The 24,838-nt window shown below is 43.7% G+C and overlaps 2 long non-coding RNA genes across 2 annotated transcripts in view; one reads left to right on the top strand and one right to left on the bottom strand.

The window, feature by feature from the left end:
• The window catches only part of LOC121724467, a 36,626-nt gene extending 16,176 nt beyond the window's left edge, over positions 1-20,450 (top strand). The window contains exons 3-5 of the long non-coding RNA XR_006035212.1: positions 19,802-19,904; positions 20,044-20,098; positions 20,389-20,450. This is a non-coding gene — a long non-coding RNA (uncharacterized LOC121724467). The remainder of the gene's footprint in view (positions 1-19,801; positions 19,905-20,043; positions 20,099-20,388) is intronic.
• Positions 20,451-20,585: 135 nt separating this feature from the next.
• Positions 20,586-21,996, bottom strand: LOC121724466. Its single transcript, XR_006035211.1, has 2 exons — positions 21,749-21,996; positions 20,586-21,263 (listed from the first exon to the last, which is right to left on the bottom strand). It is a non-coding gene; the product is annotated as an uncharacterized LOC121724466 (long non-coding RNA).
• Positions 21,997-24,838: the final 2,842 nt, after the last annotated feature.

Here is a 24,838-nt window from a genome sequence, read left to right as displayed (position 1 = left end):
ATTGGCTACCATGAACATGACTCTGCCTTAGCCAATCATAATCGCCTAGCCTACGTCGTTATTAACCCACCTCCTCACTAGCTGTGAGCCAGGGGTGCGTTCGGATTACACAGTTTATTCAATCAATGCATAGTAACGCACCACATTTAACGTCCAGTAACGTTAACGGCGTTGTAACGACGGGAAAAGTAATTGTTAGATTACCTTGTTACTGAAAAAATCTCATCCAGGGGTGTTACGGGCATAGGCAGTTAATGTAGGCGGTTGCTTAGGGCGCCACCTTCAGGAGGGTGCCAGAAAGGTCAGAAACACCACTGGTCTCCTAATGCCTTCAGTTTGTATTGGCCAAACCCATATTAGCATACAAGCTGACCCCATGCCTTTGGGATATGGACATTTAAGAATGGTTTGATGGTAGTTAAACATTGGGTGCACACAGTAATCACATTTTGTAGTGAGATGCACGAACGTGCCCAGCTATGTTGGTATGGTTACGGTGATGACGTAGCTGAGGGGCGACTAGAGAATGAGACAGAGACATATGTGTGCGTTGTACTAGCTTGTGTGAATAATAAACTCCACGTTAACAAGAGCATGGTGTGTGTGTAACGTGACATGGTGTCAGAAGTCACGGACTGAACGCCAAAAACGAAGATGGCAAAGTTTGGACCGCCCGAACAGTTTAACATTACCCAGCCAGCGGAATGGCCAGTGTGGAAGCGCCGATTCGACAGGTTTCTAGTGGCTTCCAAGCTCAACAGAGAGAGCGGTGAGGTACAAGTTAACTCCCTTCTGTATTTGATGGGGAAGGACGCGGAGCCGATTTATGAATCTTTTGTGTATGCGGGAGAAGCAGAACATCCAGAATTAGACTACAAGACAGTTGTAGCAAAGTTTGATGAACACTTCGTGCCTAAATGCAACATAATGCATGACCGAGCCTGCTTCCACAAGCATGTCTACAGAAGCCGGGCGAAACTGTAGAATCTTTTGTGAGAAGCCTATATGAGTTAGCCCAATATTGTGAATTTGGCATGACAAAAGTTGAGCAGATAAGAGACCGACTCGTCATTGGCATACAAGACGAAGATGTCTCGCAAAAGTTGCAGCTTGAGGCCGACCTTACACTGGAGAAAGCAATCCAGCTAGCTCGACAGAGTGAACAGGTCAAAAAGTAGAGTGTGGACATACGCGGCGAGTGCTTAGTGAATGCTGTGAGGCACAAGGATCCGAAACAGTCAGGCTGGATGCATGATAAGGGCAGGCGACAGGGACAAAGTGTCCCAAAACGAGAGGAGTACAGTAAACAAAATGGATGCTGGCGGTGTGGAAGAACACATGGAAAAGGTGAAACTTGCCCTGCACGCGATAAGCGATGTCGCAGGTGTGATAAGATGGGACATTTTGAAGTTTCATGCAAAACTAATATGCCTAAAGAATTAATGGCTTTGACACAAGAAGAAATATATGATGATGATCAAACTTTCTTCATTGGAGCAGTGACAAATTATGCCCGCACAGTAATTGAGCAGCCAGATCTCAATGATGACTGGCGTGTCACACTACCCGTAAATGGCAGTCTAGTTGAATTTAAGATAGACACGGGGGCGGACATTACTGTTATGACCGAGAGAACATACAATAAAGCTGCCACATAAGCCCCAATTAGCCAAGACTTCAGTCAGCGCCACTAGCCCAGGTGGTGAACTAGAGTGTATTGGCAAATTCTTTGCCTCCAGTCTGCACAGGGGACAAAAGTATGCCCTACGGTCATTAAAGGACAGTTTGCACAGAATCTACTGAGTAGCCAAAAGAATGGGCCTAGTTAAAAGACTAAATGCGGTCTGCACTGGGGGGGGGGGGGGGTTAATGACATATTTGGGGAAATAGGGCTCTTAAAGTGTGATCCTGTTCGGATAGAACTGAAGCCCGATGCTGAGCTCAGCACTGGTCTACTATGACTCTAACCACCGCAAAGTTGTCAGCGCGGACGCCATTAGTTATGGCCTGGGCGCCACACTACTACAGGAGCACAGCGTAGAGCTGGAACCAGTTGATTTCTGCTCACGCACTCTAACCGAGTCTGAGAAACATTACTCCCAAATTGAAAAGGAGTGTTTGGCAGCGGTGTGGTCTTGTGAACGGTTTGTGCGCTATGTACAGGGGCTGGACAGTTTTTGCCTCCAAACAGACCACAAGCCGCAAGTCCCATTAATTAATGCATGTGACCTGGACAAAGCACCAGTGCGGTGCCAGAGACTGTTAATGCGCCTGATGCGGTTTAATGCGACTGCTGTACATGTTCCAGGTAAACAGGTGATAGTGGCTGATGCATTGTCCAGGAGTCCTCTGAGCTACGACACAGAGTCAGAGACGGACCGCCATGTCAAGGCATACATTGACCCAGTCATAGCGAACAAGCCCATATCACCAGACAAGCTCAGGGAGATAAGAGAAGCGACGCTGACAGACTCAGGGCCCGTCCAAACGGAGTCGCTTTTTAGGTTAAACGCAGAGGTTTTGCTTCGTCTTGGCCGAGCGTCCAAACGAATCCTGTAAACGCACTGCCCGAAACTGCACTTTTCTGAAACCTGGTCCCAGAGTGGAGAAATCTGAAACCGTAGCCCGTTTGAATTCGTTTAGACAGCGAAACCGCACATCCTGCTTGCGTATCGATGATGTCATCGCCACACCTCAGCTGCCCTGGACTTGCACTTATAGTATTGCCTAACTATACTAGTTTTCATACATGACATTACCTACGATTACACTCCGTAAGATAAATATCACAACTGGTGCTGCGCAGCGCCGATAGCTTATGACTTGGTGGACTGAACACTGTTTTTTCCCGGTGTTTTTTAATGCATTCTAGCTACTGTCAGTGATGCGAGAGAACTTAGAAGTGAAGAGAGAAGTTATTAGGAAAGTGCGGTGTGAGTTTAGGCTACATTAATTTGTGCGTAGTGCCAGTGTCATTCATTTATTTTACATGTCTTACAACATATATACATGCATTCAGTCGAGTGAAATCAGATATAAGCATACAAAGACGCTTAGAACTCACGTTAAGCCGATGGTAGCACACTGAATGCAAATGCACGATTTGATGCAGGCAAACGTATTGACTGTTACTAACGAAGGTTTTATAGCAGTATTATAAATGTGGCGACAGAATAGCCTAGAACTTGGGTAAGCCTTGCGTTTAGTAGCCTAATTGCGGTGATAGCCAAAACTAATGTGAATCACGGACTATCCTACAACCAAAGAAAGTAAAGGTGATTAGTAGATTGCGTTAGCCAAATAAAGGACGGGACTGCACCCTTCACAAACCGTAAAATAAAGTTTATTAGTTTTACAGTTGACTACAGTTGACAGTTCACCATCAGTCCACACAAACAATTCTGGTTTCCTTACACTAGCCATTTCGTCATAGCCTATTCTGTCTGTTTGTAAAGCACAAACTTTGGTCAATTTCTGTAAAGAAACAGTGCCACCTATAGGCCTGGGGTATGAAGTAACGTGTTGAGTCGTGTGGAGATGGATCCGTTTGGACGCAAATATTCTTGATGCGGTTTCAGGGAAGACGGAGGAAAAAAAGATCGGCTTCGTATGTGTGGACTAGCCCTCAGACAGACATTGCCTGTGTTCGAAATGGCTGGCGTAAGACGTATGATTTTCCCACTTTGCATTCTACTCTGCCAGGCATTATCTGTCCGAAGCGAAGGGGCTAGTTCTGTATCAGGACAGAATTGTGATTCCCAAGCAATTGAGAGCAGACGTTCCAAAAAGGATACATGCAGGTCACCAGGGTCTGACAAAGTGCAGCGAGAGAGCCAGAATGTCCGTCTGGTGGCCCGGCATTGGTGGCCACATCAAAGCAACAGTGATGCAGTGCAGGTTCTGCATAGAGCATAAACCCAAGCAGAGGCGGGAGCCTCTCATAACAACGGCCTTGCCAGAGGGGCCCTGGCAGAGAATCGCTGCTGATCTATGCGAACTAGAAGGGAAGCAGTATTTGATTGTAGTGGACTACTATTCCCATTACATCGAAGTGGCCCACTTACCTTCTGCATCAAGCCAGCAGGTCATCACTTGCCTCAAAGGTATCTTCAGCAGATGGGGTGTCCCTCTTGAACTAGTCAGCGATAACGGCCTACAGTTCACATCAGCTGAATTCACTGACTTTAGTAGAGAGTATGGGTTCACACTAGGGTGGTCCTTATTTTTCAACTTTTGAAAGTTCATGCTCTCACCCCACCAATATGTTTAAATAAATAAAATAAAAAAACTGGGCAAAGTTTTATCAATATTAATCAATATTTAGAGGTTGCTCAAGACCTTTAAAGTTGAACACATACTGTGCAGTGTGCATATTCAGGATTTTTTCATGTATTACATTGTGCTAGCATGTATAATTGTTTAATAATATATGCTTATGGCAGCAATGGACTTATTTGACCATGCAGTCAATGACAATGTGTATTGATTATTGGTAACCACATTGAAATGGGAATTCCATATTGTCCATTTAAATTTGCAATGCTGATTTGCTAATCTCATCTGCTGATTCCGGTATTTCCCAATAATATGCTGTTGTGAGCAATTCATAGCAACTCCTGTTTTAGTTGGGATATGTCTTTCAAAGCATCAATGTGAATGAAGCACAATAAACAATATACACTGAGACAATGGCTGAAGCAACATGAAGCAAATCCGCTATATGGTTACTTGGATCAGAAGAGACTGAAATAACTGGAACAAAGTTACCCTCCAAGAAGCAGGTTTTATGTTTGTTGTAATATTACCATAAAACACTGAAAAAAAACGTCATGAAAGTGCAACAGTGGTGATCAAAGAAGTCTTGGTATTCTAGGACAAGGCTAGGATTCCCGTTCGTCCCCAACATCATGCCATAAAACAACTGGAAACACGACAAATGGCAGAAGCTGAAGAAAAATGCCAAGAGAACTTCTGACACACAGCAGTGCAATGTAGAGGCCTTCGTAGACCAGTTGGGAGACCTGTTTGATATCGCACATCAAGATGCACTCATTCATCTCAGGAATCCAGAAGATAGAGACTTTCTTCTGGCCCAAAGAGAAAAAGGACGTCCCGGGTGTACAACTGTACAATATGATGATACAATTTAAATCTCTCACTTTCTCCTTTGGCCTTGGACACTGACTGGATCTGCTCCTTGTTATTTTAATTCAATGATCAAGATATACATCCTCAACCGCCCACTGTGGTCTTCTGATGAGTGTCTGTTGTGTTGACCAGTCATAAATGCTAGGTCAAATTCAAGACTCTTTTCCTCAGTGGTTCCATGTTGGTGGAATGAGTTGCCCAGTGCTCTCTGTTCCTGTGATAGTTTTGGGTCATTTAAGAAGGGTCTAAATGCATATCTGTTCAACATGCACTTAGTTCTTTAAGCGCTTTTTATAAGTTATGGTTTGTAAAATATTGTTTTATTTTCATTAGGCTGTTGATTAATTTGACACTGTTATTTACTATTGATATTCTCTTTAATGTAGTCTTACCATGTTATAGTTTTTATATTATTGATTGAATGGACATTATATGATGTTTTATAAACAAAGTTCGGGTGGAGCCTTCGGGATGATTGACAGCAATTAACTCACCCACTGCCGCCGCAGGGTAGGCCTATTTAAGCCGACCTCCTTTTCCATACGTCACACGCTCCGACGTTCGCGAAATCATTCAGTCTGCGTATCGTTCGCATTGACAAGACAGCTCTCATGGAACTGGAAATCCACCCAGCGCCAGCAAGGCGTTGACCCTACCCACTGGACAGTGGCTCGCATCCGCAGCACTCTCCATTCCCGCGGCATCGCGATGCCGCATGTCGGATAGGAAGTTCCATCTCCTCCGCCTTCTAACGCAGTCGGATAACCCGGTCTTTTCGCCCTCCCGCTCCCTCACTTTGTTTTCCTCCCCAGACCAGGAAGCAAGCTGCTCCTTCTGGCATCCCGACGCGGTTCCTTCCGCCGGCCATTCAGCCGGACGAAGCACACACCACCAGCCACCTCGCGAACCGGGCACGCCGACAGCACTTTCCGGCACCACACGCTTCAGAGCGTATCGTTCCGCTGCTTCAGCCACAGCCACTGCCACGTCAGCGGCTCAGGACCATTCCCGCCGCATCTCCGCCGTATTTCCGGGTCCAGCCCCACTTTTCCAGACGGCCCCGGGCTGTCGCTACTCCCCCCCCCCCCCCCCCCCCCCCACTCCTTCTTTCCCTCCCCCATCCACCTCCCCTAGCCAGGACTCGGTCCAGGCCTGCCCCACCTCCAGTCGTTCCGACGACTGCTCCCTCCCTCCCCCCTCTCCCCCTCCCCTTTCCATCCCGGGAGCCACGTCTGTACAGCACGCCTCAACTCACGAAGCGTCAGCTCGAAGAGTCACCTCACTAGCTCCCCATCTCTCTTATGAGTTAGCGAGCACCTGGTCTTAGTCGGCGCCGATAGCGACAGCGTCGCTACTCCCCCCTAACCCTCTTTCCTTCCCCGTCCCACTTCCCGCGACCCTGTCCCAGGTTGCTCCCCTTCCGGTCGCGTCAGCGACCGCTCCCTCCCTCCCCCCTTTTCTCCCTTCCCATCTCTTCCCCGGCTCCGCGCTAGACCAGCCCGCAGCAGCGGGTCATCAGCACTCCGCGAGTGCTTCGGACCACGACGTCCCGTTCCGGCAGCAAAACTATTCTTTAGCCACAGCACAGGCCCTGCCACCCGCCTCCTCACGCTGCAGCATTCGAACCACCACCCGTCACAGCGTCCACCAGGAACCTCATCTTGTCAGGTGCAGACGTAGACCTTTCTACCATTCTTCCCTCCCTTCCTATTCCCTCTCATAACCGGGATCTAGTTTGCGGCGAACTGGTTTTTCTCTAAAAAAAAAAAAAAAAAATTCTGGCCCAGCATCAAAAAACCCTGTCATTTCCCGAGTTCACCATAGCTTTTGCCAACTACACAGAAGTCGTCTGTTTCGTGTTCTCCAGTCGACGCAGATGACTAAGCTAAATGACTACCCGGCCATCATCGCCGGCCTAGCCGTATCCTACGGTGGAGCTCATTTTCATACGTAGGCTACCACCGGCTGTTTTCAGCAAAATGCGCTGCCAGAGTCGGCCTCTGGAACTAAAACCCCTACTGGGGCGCGCTCGACATGGAGCTCCATAACCGCGTTTTCCTAGGACTTAAGCCATCTCGTCCCCTCTGCAATAGCCCCAGTCACGGCGCGGTCGAGTGTCCACTAGTCAACTCATTCCCCAGGGCCGCCCTTTCATCTCGCATCTCCTAAACCGCGCTCAGCAACCCCATCTCTCGAAGACGTCGTATCTCTAGATGCCCAGTGTCTGGCCGATATCAAACTCTGGAGGATGTTTTAGACGAATGGAATGGTCTGTGCATGTTCTACGACGACTGCCAATCATCTCCAGAAGAGCTCCAGTTGTACACCGACGCAGCCCCCTCAACAGGCTTCGGAGGCTTTTTCAAAGGGCGCTGGTTTGCATCCCCGTGGCCACTAGAGTTCAGAGAGCTAACCACTGGAAACGAATCGTCAGCCGTGTTCGAACTCTACCCCGTAGCCATCACGGCCCTACCGGGGGAATGAGTGGACCTCCAAGAGTGTGATAATCCACAACGACAACGAAGCCGTAGTGCACGTCATTAATAACTCGAGCTCAAAATCGCCTGCGCTTTCCCCTCTTATTAGGCGTCTAATCTGGATAGCAGCCAGCTACCAGCTTATTATAAGAGCCGCGCACGTCCCCGGTTGCCACAATGGAATTGCTGACTCTCTCTCTCGTCTTAAATTCCAGAGATTCAGAAGCTCGGCTCCAGAGGCGGACCCGTACCCTACTCCACTCCCCAGCCTTTCGGAGACCATCTTCCCATAAACCACCCCCTCAGCTATCTTCAGCCCATCACGGCCGACCTAGCCCTTCAAGCCCTCGCACCCAGGACCATGCAGTCCTACTGGACTGCCTGGTCGTGCTTCAAACAGTTCCACGCAAAGCACTCACTACCATTTCCCAGTTTCGATGCAGTCACCATATCATCATTTATCACCTACGCCCACACTTCACTCGGGATCAAAGTTTCTTCCATTAGAGTCTACCTAGCTGGCATTCATTTCTTCTACAAACGCCCCCACGGCTCCGAATGCCCCTTCTCCGACACCAGGATAGGCTTGTTAATTAAAGGTATCCGTAGGCAACATCCAGTCCCCCAAGACTCCCGCCTTCCCATTACCTCAAGCATTCTCGCCACCTGCCTCGCTACCCTTCGCAAAGGGTTCATGTCACCGCATTCCGATTCCACCATCTCCGTTATGTTTCTACTGGCCTTTTTGGGCTGCTGAGATGTAGCGAGTTTACATGCCCTTCGTCTCTCTTCATTCCCGATGTCCACCTGTGCATCGCAGATCTAGAGCAGCTAGACCAAGACACCATTCGATTTACCATCAAACAGAGTAAAACCGATCAGTCCCGAAAAGGACACTCCATATCCATTTAACTCCGCCTCAGATCTTCAGCCTTTCCAATACCTATCTCACTACATCTCATATCGGTCAGCTCAAGCTTCGTCTACTAGCCCGCCCTTCGTGTCAGACGAAGGGCTACCCATCACTCGCCACAGATTCCAGACACTCTTAAAAAACATTCTAGTCAAATCTGGTTTTCCCGCGGATCGCTACTCCGCACACTCCTTCAGGATAGGAGCTGCCACAACAGCTGCGCTCAACGGCTTATCGGAGCAACAAATTAAAATACTGGGCCGTTGGTCCTCGGATGCCTACCAGTCTTACATCCGCTCCAATCTAGCGGATTTACGACTCGCTCAGCAAGCACTTATGTAGTTGGTAGCGGCCTTTCTCTGTGATCTTTTGGGGTGCAAGCGGTCATCGCTCTATCGCGATATCCGCTCCAGGCACTCCAGGACCACGGACAGCTACCTTGCCAAACACGCACTTCTCCCATACATTCTAGTCTAGCTGAAGCAATCATATAGAAGGGCGAACTAGTGAAATGATGTTTTATAAACAAAGTTCGGGTGGAGCCTTCGGGATGATTGACAGCAATTAACTCACCCACTGCCGCCGCAGGGTAGGCCTATTTAAGCCGACCTCCTTTTCCATACGTCACACGCTCCGACGTTCGCGAAATCATCCCCCCTCCTCCTCCATTTCACCAATTGCCCTGTTACTCATCCTCCTTACACAGGGGGGTGCAAGCGGTCATCGCTCTATCGCGATATCCGCTCCAGGCACTCCAGGACCACGGACAGCTACCTTGCCAAACACGCACTTCTCCCATACATTCTAGTCTAGCTGAAGCAATCATATAGAAGGGCGAACTAGTGAATGTTTATTATTGCTTTTTCCTCATTTTCATTGTTTATTTCATTAGGCTATTGATTTAATTGACATTGTTTATTATTGCTATTCTCCTTAGTCTGACCAACAAATAATATTGCATTTTATTTTGTTGTGTGTTCTTAAGTGGTACAATTTCTGCAAAAATTTGCAATTCCGGAAATATTCAAAGGCCTTGAGCTACCTCTAGATACAATTCAAAATTTTGCACAGTGTGTTTTTATGCACTTACAAGGATACAAGGAAGTTTATTGTCACATGCATATAGTTACTGGAAGTAAGAAATGCAGTGAAATTATGTCTGGTGTCAGCCTATTTGTGCATTAATGGGGGGGGTGAACTGTGATGATGAGGGTGCTGGTGTTCTCATGGCGATGAACACAGGCTCATTTTCCACTATTAGATGTGGGAGGAGGCTTTTGCCTTGACTCAGATAGGACAGTGAAGAGAGTGGAATTAAGTGGGAGAGAGGGAGGTGGTGAGTGGGACTGGAAACTGACCGTTAGTTGGAATTGAACCGAGGTCTCCATGGGCTCGATGGTGTTTTAAGCCCCCAACACTGTCTTCCAGGCAGCGCTGCCACCGTTGACTTAAAGGCACCTAATTCTAACCCTAACCTTAACCGTATGCCCAACCCTAGCACCTTCTAGGCTTTGTTTTGTTCTTACCTTGAGTGGCAGGGTCCCTTTAGTACCTTGTACCCAGAGAACCTTTTTTTAGGAGCTTTTTTGAGTGTGTGTGAGAGTGTGAGACTTTTTATTTAGTAGCTGACAACCCTCATGCTCATTGAGCTGCACTGTGATAGTTTGATGCACAATTGCCTACATAGGTTTCAATGGTTGAAAGAATTTTTATTTGCTCTGGTCTTTTAACTGCATGGCGGTCATTTTTCTGTTCAAACTAGCAAAATAGTGTGATGCTGATGTGTTACAAATAAGGGCATGAGGACATCAGAGACATTCCTTTTATTAGAAATGTCCTGCTAGCCTGGGTGAACCCAGACATCAGAGACTATGTACAGTCATTCATTTTATTAGAAATGCCCTGCTAAACTAGCCTGGGTGAGCACAGACAAATCTGGCAAATTTGATTTTGCTCTGTCGGTCCGTCTGGAGACCTTCTCATTGAAGCAGAATTCCAGATAATAAAAAACCCAGGGACCAGTCTTATCCATCAGGGGGCGGCTTTATACAATGACAAACAGTCAGAAGAGTAGCTGTGCTGTTCAACACAACCAATGGCTGCGCTGATGTCATCAGTGTTAAGCTACATGGATGTGAGTGTATTTTATATAGAATTTAGTAAACAACTGCATTAAAATCATTGTTTAAAAGAAAGATGTGTTTGCTGTACCTCTGAATTCAATGTACCATTTTCAGTTTAATTATACTGCTGATTGCAACCCTTGGAAGTTGGAAGTGAATGAAAGGTCACCAGACCCATTCAAAAGATTAGAGGCAGAGATTTGAGGAAGTGGTCTAGTGTTTGCCAGGCTACTGCTAAGCAGTTATGACACAACTTGGATAATAATCAGTCAAGTGTCCAATACTGTGTCCGTGAGTCATACAAGGATACAAGGATACAAGGATACAAGGAAGTTTATTGTCACATGCATATAGTTACTGGAAGTAAGAAATGCAGTGAAATTATGTCTGGTGTCAGCCTATTTGTGCATTAATGGGGGGGTAAAAAGTGCAGTAGAAGAGGGGTTTAGTAGATTAAGTGGCAAGGGCTGCATAAAAAAGGTGGGGGAGGATTGGGATTGGGTGGGGGGCACCAACAAGGAGCACCCAAGAGCAACAGGGGCAAGGAAAAACTCCCTTACCAAGGAAGAAACCTTGGGCAGATCCACGGCTCAAGGGGCTAACCCAACTGCCAGGGGTCTTGGTGTGTGTGTTGGGGGGAGAGGGCAGTGTGCAATATGTGTGTTGGAGAAGCTTCCTCATGAGACAATGTGCTGTGTATTGGGGGGGGGGGGGGGCAGTGTGCTGTAAGTATGTTGGGGATGTGTGTTGGAGAAGCTTCCTGATGAAATAATGTGCTGTGTATGTAGGGGTGGGGGGGGGCAGGGACTTACTATTGCAAGCAGAGTACTGTATGTAATGTATGTGAGTGATGACAGTGAAGATGTGTGTGTGGGCGGGAGGGGAGTGGAGCAGTGACTGTGTGTGTGTGTGTGTGTAGTGTGTAGGTGGGTAGGTGGGGGCAGTGTGCTGTAAGTATGTAGAGGATGTGTGTTGGAGAAGATCCTGAAGACAATGTGCTGTGTATGTGGGGGGGGGGGGGGGGGGCAGTGTGCAGCAAGTATGTAGAGGAGGCTTACTGTAGCAAGCAGTGTGCTGTATGTATGTGAAGTGATGACAGTGATGATGTAAGTGTGTGTGTTGGGGAGGGGGGGGGGGTCAGGGACTTACTATTGCAAGCAGAGTACTGTATGTAATGTATGTGAGTGATGACAGTGAAGATGTGTGTGTGGGCGGGAGTGGAGCAGTGACTGTGTGTGTGTGTGTGTAGTGTGTGTGTAGTGTGCTGTAAGTATGTAGAGGATGTGTGTTGGAGAAGATCCTGAAGACAATGTGCTGTGTATGTGGGGTGGGGGGCAGTGTGCAGCAAGTATGTAGAGGAGTGCTGTATGTATGTGAAGTGATGACAGTGATGATGTAAGTGTGTGTGTTGGGGATGGGGGTGGGGTGGGGGGTGGGGGGGAAGAAAGGCTAGGCAATCAAGGACATGGGTAGATGGAGGAGAAATCAAAAATAATAAATAAAAAGTGTGCAAAAGTTGGAGAAAGTCAGATATGTGTGTGTGTGTTTTGACGTGTGATGAAATAAGAAAATAAATAAAAGGTCTGTAGCATAGGGAGAGGGATGTAAAAGTGCTAAAAGTCTTGTAGTTGTGTGTGGGGGTGTGTGTGTGGGGGGGGGGGGGGGGTCATGAGTGCTGAGGAGTGAATGAGTGCAAAGTCAGTATAGTGTGAGTTCAGAGTTCGGATGGCCTGGGGATAAAAACTTCTCCTGAGTCTCTCAGTTCTGGCTTTGTGACTACATAGGCGTCTTCACTTGTTAGTGGTCACGGCACTCGGAAAATTGCCTTGGAAAAAAAAACATAAATAGAATACTGTACGTATAAAAAAGACTAATCCCTGTCCTTGCATCTTCACTGAATGACATGGCAGTGGACATCCATTAACTTTGACATTAAAGCTTTTAAAGCCATTTGGATCCCAAAGATATCAGCACTGACATGGAAAGTGAATATGCCATGGACTGACCTTGAACCATGTCCATTATCACAAAGCCAGAAGTCAGTGAAGTGCAAAGTGTGGACCTTTACATTGATGTCAAATATCAGAATGACATATGACATGAGCAAGCAAGAGATAGAGTATCAATCTTTTTCGCTCTAAATTGGTGATGGAAACTATTAACGACACTGGTGCAAAGCTATCAGTCGTGCATTTCACACAAATCACAGACAAATATACTCATATCTCATGGGAAATGGTTATAACATTTACTTCCAAATAATCATCCTACTCTAAAATGCTTCGATTTCTTTGCAAGGCATACAGTCTACTGCAACTATGTAACTTGACATATATAACTTAAAGCTACATTGTGTACTTTTTTGAGTTAATTCTTAGCAAAAACCCATTTGTTCTTTCAAAAATATGTGCTCATTCATGTGTAATTATTTCCACCTACTAATCAAAGTATTCTCGTAAGTGTAGAATCTGCTATTCCAAATCATACACAGTAAAAGAAATGGACGAACAGACTCCGTCGTTCTAAATGGGAGGGCACCGAGTCATTTTTCAGTTGGTCCCCCCAGTACTCGCACTGAACTTGTTAGCCATCGAACTGAATCTTGTAACTCATATAGATACACAGAAATTCTTCTCACACTTCCTTCGCCTTCAAAGTCATCATAGTTAAACATTTATTTATTTATTTATGTATTATTATTAATATCATCCTCACAAGTGATATCAAGTCGTGTTAATGTTGAAACTACCACACATGATCATCTTCAAAAACAGTCATGGTAAAACAAAACAAAAAAGTTATAGCTTCTAGTCTTGAAGCTAATCTTCTTTCCACTTTTCTGACCTACGGTCAATCCAGCGAAAACCTCTGAAATGATTATCGTTAGACTACCTAACGGTAAAACTACTGTTTTTCATTAGGTTTACTTGCCTTTATGCTTTACCTTAACATAAAATGCTATTGTAGGCTACATAGCTTTGTTCACGAGTTTCCGTGCTGGCTGGACTACGCTTCTTATCCAAACAATACGGTTATCTCCCTTCAGTGCGTTAGCTTCCCTTCAACCGGACATGCTAAACATTCTTCTTACGGGAACCTAACGTTACGTACGAGGTAGTCGAGTCTTGTTTTGCCTTTTATTGTTTATGTAGATAACACAGAAGCTAAAATATCGGCACATGATATATGTTATATGAAGTTATGGGAGTTCAAAAAAATCCTAAATGAATGGGCGTTCTATGGGGTTTCAGAGAGTTGATAACCACCGCTACATCGATGCTTCTACTTCCGGGAATTCGCCTGCCCCCTTGTTCCAAACATAGACATAATATACATAGACGCCGCATTGGCTGCTGGAAACGAGAAATGCGGCCGCCATCTTGGACCGGTCATACTCCTCGTTGCGTTGCAGCAGAAGACACAAGATGCCAGTACTGTGCAGCATGTTCCTGCTCAAATCGACGAACCATCGCAAACAGGGCTCGGGGGATTTACTTTTCTCAAGTAAGATTTAACATTACCGTACTAATGGTTGTATTTTGTGAATAGAATATTACCAGAGAGTTGAGAAGGAGCAAGGATCTTTGCTGTATGAGAATCGTAGCCAGCTAGCTAGGCTGTTTACTCGGTGTTCACCTGGCTATGAACTGAGACTTAATAAGTCATATTCCATAACACTGACTTAGATTACAACTGACACAAAAAGGCTATTGTAGAAATAAATCATACTAGATTTGGCTGGCGAATTTTACACAAGTGGCACAGACTGTAGCCTATATTATTGGGCAATCGCTAGCTGCTACTTGTAGCCTAAGCGTGTTGGTAGCTTCACTATTTTCTGAATAAAGTAACTTTTCAATAGCTTAACTTCTTTATTTATCAAGTGGCTTAGCCACACAAGCTACACTTTTCTTGTCATGTGTAATTGGCACAATTTAAAGTAGCTTACTATGTAGAGAACTAGCCTACTGCTGTGTTTGTGTTAATAATACATTTGACTGGGTGGTAGTATTGTGTAGTGTTTTATTCATAGCAGAGTAACTGATAGTTTAGCTCACTACAATGTCTAAGTAGCTTGCCCAACACTGTATTATTCACATGTCATTTACCCTAACAAGAATAAGATGCCTCTCAAATTCCTTTATTCATTTTATTCATTTATTTATTTTATATCCCCCCAGAACAACTGCCTTGCTCAAGGAGACTGTGATTGAACTGAATAGTCTCCTCACATCCCTGGAACTGAGGAAGGTGCAGCTCTTCATTGCAGTATTGGAGGGCATCTGCTACACTGTGACTGAATATTTTATTTATGAGCTCCACCTTCATCACCTGCATTCACCACTCTGTGTCCCATTTTCCCATCGTCTGGTTGACTCAGTCCTCTTTTAGGGAGTTTACCCAGTTTCACTATGTACTGCTATCTTATTTGCCCACCTGCTGTCTGAAGCACTTTTTTCTTAGCCAAAGTGTACCCAAGCAATTTTAGCAAGGTGGGAACATACAAAATTACATGCACCAGTTATCGAAATCATAGAACCAACTGCATGACAGTAACCTCTGTCTCACTGAGCCTGTGAAGACACTCCCCGATTCTTTACTGATTGCAATGAACGGGGCTGATCTTAGCAGTTTCTAAAATGTTTCTTAATTCTTATTTATTTAATCTCTTCATTGGGGCTGAAAGCTTTCTGTGAACTGTAAATAACAGATGCTGTTGATGAACCCATTGACACTGTACAAGTGACAAGTCACCTTTTTGTCTTGAATTGATGAAGTTACACTTACTATGCCAAACCAATGTCTGTTTTTTAAGGATCAGAAACAAACCTACAAACTTGCACTTTACAATATTTATGGAACTTGTCTAACAAATGCTGTTGATATTGAACCCAGTTACTCCATTTCCTTTACTTATGCCACACCAATGTCTGTTCATCAAACTTTATTTTTGATGGCACTGAACTGAAAATGTTAATGGATTTTTTCTGTCAATTTAACCCATTAAAACTTGTATCAAACCAGTTTCTGTCTATGCTGTCAAACATGGATTAGTTATGTTCCCAGTGTTTATATTGGATGTCATCACTTTATAATATATCATATATGAGAATATTCTATTACTATTAAGCCCACTATGAATATTAAAATACACACAACCATGTTTCCTGTATACAGCTTTTCTACTGGAAGGTTTACAACTTATTCTGTCAATTTACCCAAGTTTGTCACTAAACCACATAGGCCTACTTGGAATACCCCTCAGATGTCTGAATGGCACTGATCTCACTTAAATGTTTATAGAACCTTTCTGTGAATAATGCTGTTGATGGAACTTTTCTGTCAACTGTGAACTATGTTTAACTCATTAAACTTGTATCAAACTAGTTTTGTCTATGCTGTCAAACATGGATTATGTTCCCAGTTTTGATATCGGACGTCAGGTCACTTTATATCATATATCAGAATATTCTATTACTGTTAAACCCACTATGAATATTAAAATACGCTAAATCATGTATCATAGCTACATGTATGACCTTTGCAGCAAAAAAAACCGAGTGAGAATCTGTTCGGTATTCAGTGAGATATGATTAATTAAGTGCGCTGACAGCTCATCTCACAGGCCAAACAGATTACACTGAGTGGAGTGGATGACCGGTCCAAGATGGCGGCTCCAAATCTCGTCAGCGCTAGTAAGGAGTAGCGGTCGATGCGGCGTCTATGTATATTATGTCTATGGTTCCAAATACATACGCGCGAGTGGCTGAATCAAAGATTGTTAAGTCGGAGCAAGATACTTAGTCGTAGTTCATGTCTATGGGTGCGAAATGGGGATCGAATCCTGTCTGCATAAAGAGGCGTGTCGAGACGTATTAATGAGCGTACGTTGCAACCGGCCAACAGCAACGGCATAAATAACCGGCGTACACCTGATATAAGGTCGATTTTCTCCGGACTGGAATGTTCAAAAATGCTAAAATGTACTTGAAATGTTCAGAAGAGTTTGAGGATTATGAAAACGTGCACGAAATTCACATTCCTAACTCTATAGAACCAAGACCTTAGCACATGTGGTGAAATTCTGAGCTATGCCCATAGACTTCAATGGAGCAGTCGCTGCCTCTGCTCTGCATCCTCGTGCGATCCGGGTTCCCGGAAGTGGCTCCTGATGAAATATCTTGCTCCGCCTTAACAATCTTTGGCTGAATCCATGTTGCGCCTCCATCTTTGAAATACATTCGCCAACGAGGGACATTCCTGGAAATTCAGCTCCGCCTTTCGTGCTTGTAGGCAACACCAGAGCCCGTTTACGGAGAGCCGGATCACTCCCTATTAACTCCATTGTACCTGCAATATGTTGCAGTTCCGCTAGGGGCGATCACGAATAAGTGCAAAAACAATGGGGGTCTATGGAGCTAGACGGCTAAATGTGTCTCTTTCACCTGGTTGTCGTTGAGAAATTGAAGATTTGATTGTGGTTTCTGCAAGCTCAATATGGATTATAGGTCAAAAGTTGAGTAGTCACGTCCTTTCGATTTCTTACAGGTTGGGTTGTTGTTGCCCACAACACACTAGCTTTCTGCTATTGAATGACGTCATTGACACATTTGAAAGGCTTTTTAGAACAAATAAGTGACTCAAAAAATATAATACTCAGTGGTTTGTATTTTCTCTGCCCCCTCTTATGACTGCAACATTCGAATTTCTGGGCAAAAAATTATATCCCGAGAAAAGTGGATTTGAGGGGTACAGCTCCATAGGCCCCCATTCATTCTGCACTTATTCGTGAGCGCCCTCATGTGGAACCAGAGAAGGAACTGCACCCAGTTCAGAAACAGGAAGTTTCCCGAGAGTGGCGGTTCTCCCCTTATTAGACATTCTCTGGCAACACTCATTGCATGATTAGTCTACTCGCGACTGCCGGTGTTACATGGCAACTGGCACCTATGTTAACTGGCTGCGTGGGTGACGTTTCACGAGTGATGACGTTTCTTTGACAGATGTGGCCGCTTGCAATTTGTCACTTTCTGATGGAAACTGGAGACGAACAAATACAAATATGCATGACATATTTAAATGTCAAAATTGTCTGTAGTACGCTACATGCACTGGACCATGAATATGCCACCAAAAACATAAATACAAATAGCCTAATAATAACTCGTGGGTATCGAACCTGCTTCCTAAATGAAACCACTTAGGCTTCATGATAACCATTTGTCTACGTACTTGCACCACGAACCAGCTAATAAGTAAAAGTGAAATTTATTTGACTTAGTCTATACAATTTGAAGAAGTCAGCTGATGATTGTAAGTTAACATGCATGGCTGATGGTATTGTCTTGCTACAGTTGCCCAAGCCAGTAGGTCTTCAAAGTATCATGGTTTTCAAACATTTCACTGACTGCTGGTCAGGCTCTCTGTGGCCACTAGTATCTGTAGCCTAAATTGAGGAAGCGTTGCTGGTCTAAAAATAAATAAATAATAATAATTAAAAAAAACGTGTAATGGGGAGGATTGAACCCATGTCGACTGCGTGAAAAAGCAATAGGCTATATAAGCATTAACCTGTTACGCCACAGGAGAAGCATGAACATGCGAATTGGGAAATAAAATATCAATAAAATATCAAACCCATGTTTACATGTCAGCAACATTAACGTTAATAGCCTATAAGCCTAAGAGTTTTGACTCTCCCTGTGCGCAAATTTTGTGTAAAATATGGACACGTTATAAGACTTCTCCTGCCCATTGCAGTGTGGGTTTCAATGCCTGTGTTTCATGAACTGAATTCTTAAAAGAATAGGCTGGACAAAAGGATACACATTTTTATTTGATTTATTTGCTGATTTATTTGCTCTACAGACACTTCAGGTAGGGGCGGCCACAGCCTAACCTCAGTGAAACGTTTGTAAAACGTAACCATGATACTTTGAAGGCCTACTAAATGGCTTGGGCAACGGTAGCATGATAACATGGTAGCCAGATAGCATGAACAGCTATATTAACTTGTTACAATTATCATAACGTTAGCTGACTTCTTTTAATCATACAACTGAAGTCACTTTCTGTGAGTACCGTCAGCTGGCTCGTGGCGCAAGTTGTTAAACGTCTAATTACCAAGCAAACAGGTCAATTTATTTATGGTTCGATACCCACGTGAAGTTAATTTAGGTGTTTGTTTTTTGGGTGGCATATTCATGGTCCACAAACCTTGGCGTGCATACAGAGGGTGTCATAATGATCCTACACTTCCAATTTCGTGCAGTTTTGATTATGTTAGGTCACAGATACCTTCAATTACAACACCTCATTTTTACTTTTTTGTGTTTAACTAGGTGGCGCTATACATGAAATGAGTGGTTATGGAATGGGTTGACATGGCCCCTTGAGATCAACATACAACAAAAAAAAGTCTTCCTAAACCCCACGGTTTTCGAGTTATTCACAGAAAACTGTGTCTGCCCTACCCTCCTTTCGTGGGGTCCAGTCCAGCGGGGGGGGTACAGATCAAAACGAAAAACGATGGTTCCATGCTATCCATGTGGGGTTACATGCCCAACAAGTTTCGTGTACCCCGGTCTTTCAGTGTCCCGGGAATCATTGACGGAAATGTGGGGATGCGAAAAAGAAAAAAAAAAAAAATCGGACTAAACCTATATGACGCCGCTTCGCTGCGCGGCGGTCATAATAACTACAATTTACAGTGCCCTTTGCCTGTGTCATAGCAGATTTATGTTACAACGTAGAATAGACAATCCTTTTTCATCGACGCGAGGAAAAGTATCCCAGACGTCATTCTAGCGTTATGGACATTAGGCCTACTAATTACTAAATTGTCTGAAAGTTTTTCACCATATGAGTGTAGCCTACACCTCAGAATGGGGGAAGGGTAGACTAGCCTAGTCCATTACACTTGTGAATGAAGCAAGGTAGACCAGCCAGCCCATTGAGACTGATCATTGAGGGTCCAAGTCATTGTCATGCAGAACAATAAAATACGGACAGAACTGCTTTGATTGAACTTTAGTCAATGCATCTACCAAAATACATCTTTCCTCACGGTCATAAAATGAATGTACTTTGTTTGTAGTTAAAGTGAGACATTCTAACATGTACTGCTCTTTTTTGTCCAGCTATGAGGGAGAACTGAGAGCAGTCACATCAACACCAATGAAGGGAAAGCCCTCTAGTATTAACTACTCCAGAGGTGTCCAGCATTTCTAGTGGGACAGACAGGTCAGTCACTGCATGAAAACAATTGTTGATTCTATGTGATTGTTGTTTGATAATAACTGAAAGTATATTTTTAATATCTTGGTGTTTACCATTTTATGTGCTGTTATATGTTGTGAAACGCTCTGCTTATTCATTTCAGATGAGCATCTTTGCGCAATTGCAGAAGCCCCTGAAATTGAGAACCTTGAACAGAGGTAACCCATCAATGCTCATAATGTCTATACCCTAACCCTACATGACATTCTCTATTGTATATTTTCATGATATAAGCATTTATATATATTTTTTACAAAGCCTACATGAGATGAGCATCGTAGAGGAGGATGTGGACGAAATTCAATGGTCTTGTTATGTGATGCACGTGCATGCCTTCATTGTAACCTTGCCTGTAACTCAGTCTAGGCAAAATAGCACTATACAGATTAGTAACAATATGTTGAACTATATAAAATGGCGTGTATGTCTAACGACACTGCATCCACAGGATCAGCTTTCCAGGAGACTGCATATTTAGAATGATGGCCCATGTTGGTTCAAATGCACCATACAAAAAGGAAGGGTTCATGTGTAAATACCATAATTTGTTAATTTCTGTAAATAAATATATTGCAAATAACATTGTTGACCATGTTACTGTCATTTGGTGTTTCAAAATGGTAAATTACCACAACTTCTTTTTTAATTATAAGTTTGTGGATGTAATGTATAAGAGGTACAGCATGAACAGTCTCTTATCAATTCTAAAAGTTTTTATTTTCATGAAAGCAAAATATAGCGATGTACCGATGTAAAATAAATTAAATACAGTTTTAAAAGGAACAGGCAGTACAAGAACACTAATACAAAACTATTTACAATAACACAACATTACAACATTATAGGAAGGTGATATAAATTCCAGAGATGTCCCTGAGGGTTAGGGAATTTATCCCTTATCCTACACACACAGCTTGGGATCACTCTTCTATTACTCTGTCCTAGAGACCCATGCTGCCAGAAAATGAAATGTCTAGGTAGCATATCTGAACTCTATTGTCATCACCTGGCTCTCTTACATGGCCTAATGCTGTAATGTCTGTGATGTACTGCCTGTGAATCTGGAGAAAACCTTCATCTAGGCAGTGCTGTGTGTAGTGAGGCAGAAGGCTCACACAGGTGGCAGGGTTTTGTCCACAGCATTTTCTCTCCTGATCGGTTGGCATGTCTCTGCAGTGTGTACAAGTACACCAAGGCATCCCTGGCACAGGTGGGGGGACGACCTGTCTGCACTGATGCATCAAACACCAGACCTGGCTGCCTCACTAGCAACTGTGCGGTGAGGTTCCTGTGCTCTTGCAGGCTCATTCCATCCACAAGTCTCTGAAGAAATAAGACACAAGAAATAAGATCGATAGGCTTGTTTAGGTAGCAAAGTTAGATTGTTAGCAGAGTAGTAGTAATAGTACTCTGTGTCATTTTTCAAGTGTTCACACAAAATGATGAATACTATGTGTATGGACAATGAAAAGGTGAAAATGTTGTGTAACATTTTCTATAGACCATAACGTAATTATGTGTCGTGATTTCACTGGCAGACAACTCGCATCATGCAGTTGACTGGCAACAGCTAGAAATTGCTACATATAAACAATGGAGATACAAACAGGCAGGGAAGCTACACCAAGCACGTAACTGAAGCGTTCCGTTCACAACGCGTAAAATCAATTTTAGAAGAATGGTCTATTTTTTTTCTGGTGTAGTGGCAGCAGACGCAACGCAAACGAACGTGCCTGGTGCAGCTTCCGAGCTAATTTCGGTGTCATTGACATTGATACTGTTCAGAGAAATATATTAAAAACACAAACCTCCGTTGCTTCTCTCCTTTGTCTTTGAAGTTCTTCCACTCTCTCCTTGTCATCTTTGGAGTCTTACTTTTTCTTTGCCTAGGAGGTCTCACCGATCCTCTGCCACAGGCTCTTGGCTTTTCTTTACCTTTCCCTCTTCCTTTACCTTTCCCTTGCACCTCCGTTGCATCGACTGATCTCTGACTCTGCTCACTGAGAAAAATAGTAGGCTACGCTGTAAACATTGCCTTTACACTATTAATCTCGCACATACAGGATAGCACTGATACTGTACTAACATTAGCATGCATTCGTTTGGGAACCTGATAGCTGATGCTAGCAATGAAATAGTAGCCTACCAAAATAACGAAAACGTAAAACTATTAGGCTATTCACTTTACATAGAGGTCATACCCAACATGTTTACTGGCTATATAACTAAATGCAATGTGTAATTGTTTTCTAAAGTAACCTCATCACTGGAAGGAACACTGGACGAAGTCATAGTACTGGAAGCCATGTTAACCTTGGCATGAAACGGTCACCGTAGGAGTTAAAGGAGAATTCCGGTGTGATATTGACCTAAAGTCAAAGATTGTTAAGGCGGAGCACAATCTTTGCTAAAGTGTATTGAAACATGATACCGAGTGTGAACGTATGTCTCATAGCCCATCTCGGCTTGTCCCCTGCACTCCAAAATCTGGCGCTAGTTAGCCGATGCTACCAACAGCTTTTTCAATAGTGGTGCTTCGGCATCGGGCTAGCCATGCAAATAAATCACTGTTTTACACCCATTTACGAGGCTCAATGTATCTCCACACTTCATTGGTAGACTTCCGAGGGCCCTGACATTTAAAACGAGACATTGAGAACTTTGAAAAAGCACTGGTAGTTTACTTACAAGACGATTTATACAGACAGTATCTTCACGAAGTTTAGCGTTTGCAGCCATCTTGAATTTAGTCACGATAAGTCCAGCGATGAGTAAGAATGAACAGGTATGATAAGGGATCAGATTCCAAAAATAATTCAGTGGAAATGCATGGATTCCAGTTTCTTCCAGTAGCAGCAACTGGATTCAAGATGGCTGCAAACGCTAAACTTCGTGAAGATACTGTCTGTATAAATCGTGCTATTTATACAGACAGTATCTTCACAGTATCCCACTCTCACTCGTGCTATATTGCTTAATTAATTGATTTAGAAGGTTTCACTGTAATATTTCACGAAATAAATGAATGTCCTTGTGATAAAAGAAAACATTTCCATGGAGTTTATTAAATCAGGGGGGCTATAAAAAGTATAACTAAAAAAGGAAATGTGGTTTGAAGGCACACAGCTTTGCATGCCTGGATCAGAGGGCATGATAATGATGCCTTTGCATGCCTGGATCAGAGGGCATGATAATGATGCCTTTCATTTCTCGCGTTCACTGGCATTTGAAGACTATTGCATCATCATTGATTCCTCCAGGCTTGAGTTTGCTCTCCTACTCTGCTGACCTCTGCTCAGTCAGTCAGCTGCATGCATCCACTCCCAATTCTGTATCTCAGTAATACACATTTGAGGAAAAAGTCTGGATGTTATATTCAGTTTTTGTGATATCAGATTCAATCAGTCACATAATTCTGTCTGCCGTCTTGGTTCGGAAATTATACTCAAATGTAGACCAAAATCCCATCATCACATTTAAAGGCAAAAAAACATGCCCATTATAGATGCTTTGGATAGCTGCAGTAATTTGATCATTAGGATTTAAGTATGATGCTCAAAAAAAAAAAAAAAAAAAAACTCCACACAACTACAACACACCTTAACTAGATGTACCACAGAGCGGTACAAAATATGACCGCCGCCCAGTCCAGCACATTTTTTCCACAAAAAGAAATCACGCTGAAAGGCCTATATGATTCTAACTGTCTCACTAAATTGCATTATCCACACTCAATTCTCGTGAATGTAAAATTCATTTTATACAACCCCACCTCCATCTTGCCTGTTCATAATTCTGAGAAATTCTTGATTGTTTGTGTTATGTTTATGTTGTGTGTGTGTGTGTGTGTGTGTGTGTGTGTGTGTGTGTGTGTGTGTGTGTGCGTGCGTGCTTGTGTGTGTGCCTGCGTATGTGCCTGTGCATGCAAGCGTACATATGTCTACTGTGTGAGTATGTGTCATACGTATGATTACTGTGAATGTATGTGTGTGTGTGTGTGTGTGTGTGTATCTGTTTGTGCACATGTGTGCACATAAAATGGGTTAACATGACCCCTGGAGGCAAACATACGGAAAATGGTCATCCTAGGGCCTACAGTTCTCAAGATATTCACAGAGAACTGTGTCTGCCCTACCCTCCTTTCGGGGGGTCCAGTCCAGCGGGGGGGCTACAGATCAAAACGAAAAACGATGGTTCCATGCTATCCATGTGGGGTTACATGCCCACCAAGTTTCGTGTACCCCGGTCTTTCAGTGTCCCGGGAATCATTGACGGAAATTTGGGCATGCGAAAAAGAAAAAAAAAAAATCTGACTAAACCTATATGACCGCGGCTTCGCTGCGCGGCGGTCATAATAAATTGCCAGTGAAGAACACTTGTGTACTTATCATCACAAACATGCCTTTGCTCTGATACACCTGCTCACTGAGGTACAGAATAAAACATGTCATATGCTAAATGCGTTTGCCATGACAGTGTAGCCTATACTATAATATCTCACTGTGTCCAGCATGACAGGTACCAATTAGTGGCAAGATACTGGACACTGACTGTCAAAGAAAACAGTGATGAACAGTGTATGACATGTTGTTATGCACAGCCTCAAAAGATGTGATGTGATTCCCATAAATTCTTTAATGTTTGTTTTGCCAAAGGCAAAAACAAAGACAATCTTGTAAAATTCCCATCATAACAGTTCTGTATACATTTATATTTTAACAATATACAGAATGAGTATGCATAGCCTATGTTATGGTTATGTTACTGTGATAGCATGATTCAAATATCTGAGTATTCTTTTAAAACAGTATGGCAGGTTTGAAAAGCAATGTAAAAACTGAAGTCACATGGTTGACTGGCTCTGAAACTAACATTTACCTCCAGGGAGGTGTTAGGTA

Source organism: Alosa sapidissima, chromosome 11, assembly GCF_018492685.1.
Source record: "Alosa sapidissima isolate fAloSap1 chromosome 11, fAloSap1.pri, whole genome shotgun sequence".
Taxonomy (NCBI): Eukaryota; Metazoa; Chordata; class Actinopteri; order Clupeiformes; family Clupeidae; genus Alosa; species Alosa sapidissima.
This window is presented reverse-complemented; position numbering and strand designations above follow the sequence as displayed.